Genomic DNA, 7,473 nt, shown 5'->3' with positions numbered 1-7,473 from the left:
GTTACTGAAGAAACTTTTTACTATGTTATCGGATTCTATATCTATAAACGTTTCGTAACATATTTAGAAAGTCGGTGTGGATGCTTCGAGGGAGCTCGAGGATGTCAATATTGTATTAGAATAATGCAAATACGATATGGAAATGAAGGATTGACTCGACAAGAACTTCATGAGACTTTTGCCGAACTCGATATTGGAACGTGTTTGGAATCTGCTCAAATCGGACCAAGGAGTGACAAAGTCCAACTATCATTATTATCCTCACTTGATTGGAACACACCTTCAAACATAATATTAACCGAAACAAGACTTTATCCATATTTGAGAGGAGAAGCCAATGATCAACATGCTACAAATCGTTACTTCAGTGAACTCCTACATATCAATGGGAAGAATTGATAATCATCACAGTTAGACTTTGCATAATTCTTTATATTTAATCACTTTATATCCAAGAAGGATTGACTCATCAAATAGAATTGAATAACTTTTTTTTGTATAGTATTTCAAGATAATTTTGAAGAATGAACTATATATATTATATTGACATACTTTTTTATGCATTTTCTTTGCCTACTTCAGTCAAGAGAGTAGTATTTTAAAAAGACACTATGACTATAATGAATTTGCACATTATAATATTTCTCATTTTACGCTTTACGGGAATAATAAATGGAAATCAAAGAATTCAATATGTTACCGATGCGAATAACTGCTTAAGCAGAACACTCAATGAATTTGAAGTTTCATTACTACTTCCATTCGAAGAAACTACTTTATATCACAAGAATAATGAAACATGCGGAAGAATATTTCCATTGGACTACATTCATTGTGGTTATCCATTACCAGGCAATCACAGATTTGCGTGTAAAGAACTACTAAATGAAGATGAAACAGATGGAAAAAACCTATACCTTAATCCTATAGTGTCAGCTTCATCGGAGCAAGTTCTAACATATTCTGAATGTGAATATTCAGTTCAAAATTCCACAATCGATATTCTAATTGATTTCAAATTATTCTACAGAGGAGAATTATGTGGATATAACTCTACTCTTTCAATGTTGCAATGTCCTCCAGGATCGAATTTTCAAGATATTGACTTTATCTGTAATCTTCAACCTATTTCAAATTCTACTACACCTAAAGATACCTTCATATATGATAATATTGGAAATAATGAAGGATTAGATTTGTTACTTCCTGTTCAGTTTCTCAATTCTTTGGGAAAATCAACTCTTATTTTAGTTCTTCGATGTGACACAGAAATTGATGAAAGATGTATTCCAAAACTTTCCTTTTTAAAACGAATGACAGAATGATTTTGAATTTTTTGTAACATTTATAGTTTATATTTTATAATAAAAACTTATCTCTCATTCAACCAAATATATAACAATCTCCGGAAAATCAACCCCTCGGTGTCCCAGATATTAACCCCCTCACTCATCCGCTAGGTAATCTCTCGCTCTCCTCGATAATCCGCGAGATCCACTTTGGAAAACCATCCAGCCCTCGATGTCCCAGATATTCACCCCCACTATTCCACCGATAATCGGCGACGATTCGCCCGACTAATCCGCGACGATTCCCCCGACTAATCCCGCGATAATCCGCGTTCAATCGGATGACTCATCCCCCGCTAATCCGATGACTCATCCACAGATAATCCGCCGATTACGCCAGGAGCGGATCCGTAACCCCTCGAATTCAACCCCCTACTCTACACCACAATTTCCCCCCAAACCCCAACATCTCATTCAACTCCACACGATTCAATCTACACCCCTAGCCAATTTAATTCACAACCCCCCCTTTTCCTATCCCCCCGCTGGATCCGTCACTTTTATGTGTAGATCTGCTCTCTATATACTACTGTTGGTTTTCTGCTTCAGTCTTTCATTGCTTCTATTTTACAGCAAAATAAGTTTTAATAGGAAACAACACTTCAGCAAAAAATTGTGCTGCTGCGTCATTTTTTATAGCAGCCGATTCGCACAAGGCCAACATATCTTAATTTCTGCTGACAAATCGCTAACAAGCAAATGCTTCACTTGAATATAGCCCGAAGCTCAATTGGTTATGCACGTGTATGAATTCTTGTTACTAGAGGCAAAGTAAAGCCAGGAAGCTGTGCAGATAAACTGTCGAGGGTTATTTATAGCCACAAATATATTTGTCAGAGATGAAGATGAAGAAACTCAGCAAAAATGAACATTCTGGAAACTGGCTTTGGGCAAACATTACACATATGTACAAATGATATAGAAACAACGGCGTGCTGGGTGAAACACAAAACCACAACCTATAAAATATTTGCTATATACAACGAGTTGGAGTTATCCACTCAAATATGGCACATCGGAAGTATGGGATGATAATAATATTGGTGCTTTGTGCAGAAAAAAATATCTGTGGTGCAGTGATAGTTATGGATAAGGTATCAGAAAGTTCCAGTTTGCCAGGTCTGCTCATTAGGATCGTCTCATCTGAAAATATATTGCTAATGTTATATGCTATGAAACTAAAAACTATTGTTTTATTATATAAATTATGCGCAATTAAATTTGTCTAGAAAATGAAAGGAAAATTGTTACTCGCTAAATAATCAACATATACATGTATAACAATGAGCATTTAAAACCATACACTACGCATTGACATCAAAACAATTAATTACTGTACTTACATTTCTCCACTCCAACTAGTATACTTGTAGCTGCAATAAAGACAACACTTGTCAACATTCTATGGATGGATAGTTCAAACTAAAAAAATTTTATTTTGGGTCAACTACGACATATGTTTCTTCTGGGTTAATTAGAGGTAAAGGCTTTTCATTGGTTGTGTCCTCATGACAATAACAGGTTTAATTCATTTCAACCTACGCAATATGAACAAACATACAACCACTAATATTTATTTTAAAACTTTATTCTAGTTTCTTAAACAATGTTCTACCTGCTACCTATTCTTCTAGCACAGCAAAGTATTTTCAAAACTTGTAAAACCATTTATTTCATTTTAGTGGCCAACTGTTGCCTTCTTTATTTTTGGTTGTTGTACGATTCTTTTGACATAATTAGAAAAACATTTGTTTGAATTGAAGTAATTGCCAATAAAGTAACACATAAAATACACACAGACTTACACATGTACAGTGACAAACTCACTAGTACATTTACGTACAAATGTACACTCACCTCACACTCCAGTTGGTTTCCTTCCAATGATTCTCACTCTACTGTAGATGGTGTTCCAGTTCTGACTTCTAAACCAACTTGGCTGAAAGAACTCTTATATACAAGAACTGGTTTAGCTTTTATTTCTTAATCTTCTTGGATGAAGAAAGCAGAAAATTATCTAAAACAGCTAAAGATTATCAGTTCATCAACAGATTCATTTGTAGAGGTGAGAATAAACTTATCAAGGTTACAGATAGCCTGAGGTTTAAAGACTTAGTGTATTGCAAATAACCAAGATTAAAATCGACAACACTTCATTATTGTTAAAACACTCAGAAGAAAAACACATGCAAAAGACATCAATAGTTGCTATCGTTACTATCGTTGATATCGGCTATTGCATTCAAGTTGCACGTTACGTGTCTCTATTCTGTTAATCTCTTTGCAACTATAGATGTCATAGTCACACTAATGCTTGATCTGAGCTTTTTAACTGCAATCAAGTTGCGTCAATTTTAAACATGAAACATCCTTGCAATCAGATCACCTCAAACATCAAAAACAATCGCAAATAATAAAAAATACCCATACTTTCTGATATAATCAATTTAAATTTTGCGTAAGTCCATCTTTGAGATAGAATGCTGGCTAACTCTCATCCCTTAAGCTGACTGAGAAAATTAGTAAAACGTACAAAAATTATACTACTGCTCATTGGTCAGTTTATTTGCATGATGCTGCCTCACAGTTATCAATGACCGCAGTAGATGTTTTCTATTGAAAAGAATACTTTAGGTCACAGAAATTAATAGCAACTATAGCACGGAAATTACCAACTAAGCGTAGTCAGTGATTTGTAGATTAACAAAAGAATTATTCTATTACTTGAACAACAGAATGAGTCGTCACTCATAAATAGCACAAAAATGGTGATAATTCATAATAATAGATGATAAACTCGATACTGAACAGCAACAAATAATGTTAATATTAATATTATATGCTATCGCGATAAAAAATTGATTCTACAAATACTCTCGTCTGCGTTTTTCTAGGAATATTCATTTAGGAAAAAACAACATAAGCACCAATAAAGCTGGTCAGTTTATGAATATCAGTAAAGATGTTTTTAGTGGGATGTGTTTAGTGAAACAATTTTTGGCTTTTGTTTGTGTGTTTTCAATTTGTAAACTTTTGGCGTGCTGTGTACATAATAGTTCAGTTGAGTGTTTGTTGCTGCGGTCTCCACAGCGTTTGCCTGCGCTTCTATTTGTCGTCCAACTTCATTATCTAGTATACATGCATTAATCTTAAAATTTATATTTGCGCAATTCTTACTGAACTCAAGCTTAAGGAACCCTAGCTCAAAAGTTTAAAAGCACATGACCTAATTAAATTTGCTCACTATTAAACTACTTCATTTTTTGTAGGTCAGTAAAAAATTGTAAGTACTATTCAATTTTATTATGACCTCTGCACACGTTGGTCACAGAAAAACTTAATTATCTGTTTCTCATCATGGTAAGACACTTGAGGGACATCATGAACATCAAGTGGCAAGATATAATGCAAAATTAAAAATTGTAAAATCGGCAGGCGTATCATCAATGGCTGACGTTCTTATTGAAAAACTTCTGAGATGATTGGACCATGTAAACAGAATGGAATAAGACTGGCTTCCATTTCAACTATTATACTCACAACATTGTGATGGTAAGCGAAGTCAAGGAAGGCCTAGACTCTACTAGAAAGATGCAGCAAAGAGAAACTTAAAATGGAGGCAAATCAATACAAACTCATTGCTGATAACTGCTTGTAATCGAGCCACTCGGATATCTGGTATCATACGTAAGCCACCATTATATGCGGTCTGAAAGCTGACTCACGTTATATCGCCGTATCTCGGTGTTGATATCGCAATACTTAGGCGATTATCTGTGATAACAATGTTCACGCAATCACAAACATGTCCGCCGTCACATCAGAAGATACTTTGTAAGGTAGAGTTCTAATTTTTCTTTATAATTTGTTTCAAAGGAACCTCTTTGTTTTTGTGTGCTCGAGTCAAATACTAGTCCTGCAGCAGCTACCATAAACAGAAATAAATAAATTGGGATATCGGTGACAGTGAACTACTATTACCAAAATCGTACACGTTGTACAAGCTGTTGTCGATGCTCAGCAAAATATCGAGAAATTATGACGCCTGCAAACTTTTTTGATGTTTCAATGTTGCTTCATCGATGCTTTTGGTTAATGGTGCCTATAGTCAACTATGAAAGCCGAAGGACAACGCTGACACACGGTTATGTAATGTGAACCAGCCTTTAGTCACCTTGACTGACTACAAGTGAGCATGCACTGGTACAGGCTAATCCTGCTTTCTGTAACTTGGCTTTTAATGTCACACTTCATACAAAAACTGGAACAAACATTTGACTATTACTAAGTCACTATACAGTGATAGGGTAGCGACACACATCCCTCCTCCCTTATATGGTGCTGCAATGTCGTCATGAAAACAGCCGGGTTGTTCTCATTCTGTTATGATTCAGGGTTGCTGTTTGGAAGACAAACATCTGTTTGGAAGTATTGCTGTATTAGCCATCTTTGTGTTATAAAAACGGTCTTAGCGACCAAGGATGTCGCGCTTAGTTTTTTAAGTGTGATCATGTTTTATCGATTTTAATCATAACCAAACAATCACGGTACAAGAAAAATAAGGTGTTAGACACAATGATACATAAATAATTTTATGTGTCTAACACCTGCTGTGTGGGAACCATCTTAAGCGTAAAGTGCTTTAAGAAGCGTGCAAGCTCTAGCTCAGTGAACATTTACACTGATACTATCTCTTAACCTAGTATGAATATATACTGCTATAAAGATGTTCCGCAGAAGAATTGAAAATGGTGGGCGATCAGAACGAACCCACGGCAGATGATTGCTTGTAATTGTGCTGATTGGATATCTGCTATCATACGTAAGCCACAACCTTAGACAGTCTTAGTCTTCTTGACTGACTGCAGAAGAAATTGTATCAATTGCTTAATCAGCAAATCCTCCTTTAGTCTCTTCTCTTTTGCTCAGTGAGTTTATCTTTATGAGCTAATGCGATCAGGATTTATATCTATTTTCAACTTTTACATTAACAATGCTTGTATGAAAAATAATGTTTATACAAGTTAAATTCTGGTTATTTAGGACTTCTTAGATCTTTCATTAAAGTTTATTTTTAAATTGTCATCTTTCTTTAAGTAATATTAAATCCAGTGTACGATTTAGTCATTTGGTTGATTAAACATCTTGTTTGCTTCATAAAGTTTTAAAAGCTACGGTCCTTCATAAGAACTTCTTAATTTTTCTTTGTTTACTGATTAGTTTATACAATTAATTTATTAAAATTCTTCTTTATTTTTGTCTCATGTGCTCAGAGAGAATAGCTGGTTCATCAAATTCTTCTAACTTCTATCAACTTCTACACTAACAATGCACAATAACGAAACTAACTCTCACTTACTAGACAGATTTTGAGCATTCAAGGCTTCTTTGATTTTAAACTAAAATTTTGTTGTAAATTTTCATATGCAATTGTAAGCAGTATAAACTTTAGTTTATGATTTCTTATTTTGAGGAAGTTGTTAAGAAAAAAAAATCAGGAATCGAGACACCAAATATAACACAAAATTGTGTTATATTTTGTGTTAACCTCTCATAGCAAACTAAAAATACTTCAGCAGTTGTTTGTGTATGAGCAGTTAGCTTTGAAAAAGCTTTATAGCTTCAGCAATAAAACTCTTCTATAACCCCTTCATTATATAATCACTTCACCTCTTTGTGTGTTAGTAACAAGATAATTTTTAAGGACTATCAAACTTTGTTATGACCTCTGCACACACTGGCATGAATTAATTTTGCTATTTGGAAATTCCCTTTAAATGCTACACGTCTAAAAAAAGTTGAAGTAAACATGTGACTACGTTTCAGGACATCTGCTAAATAAGATGAATTATATTTGGTAGTTATGAAAAAAAAAACATTTATTTTGCTATCTAATAATATAGCATAAAAAATGCAAAAGATCATTAGTTCATCAATAGAATCATATAAGTTCAGCAGAAGATAAACTCATAAAGGTTCCAGATAGCCTGAGGTTTAGAGAACTAGTCTATAGCTATTAACTCACAAATCCTCATCGTGAAAAGAACTTGGGCTAGCATTGTTGAAGAAAACTGTTCATGTTAAGCTGTTTAAGATAAGTTGAAGTTTTAGACATGAAATTCCT

The sequence above is a fragment of the Watersipora subatra genome, chromosome 5, assembly GCF_963576615.1.
Source record: "Watersipora subatra chromosome 5, tzWatSuba1.1, whole genome shotgun sequence".
Taxonomy (NCBI): Eukaryota; Metazoa; Bryozoa; class Gymnolaemata; order Cheilostomatida; family Watersiporidae; genus Watersipora; species Watersipora subatra.
The sequence above is the reverse complement of the archived record's forward strand: the minus strand, read 5'-3'. Positions refer to the sequence as shown.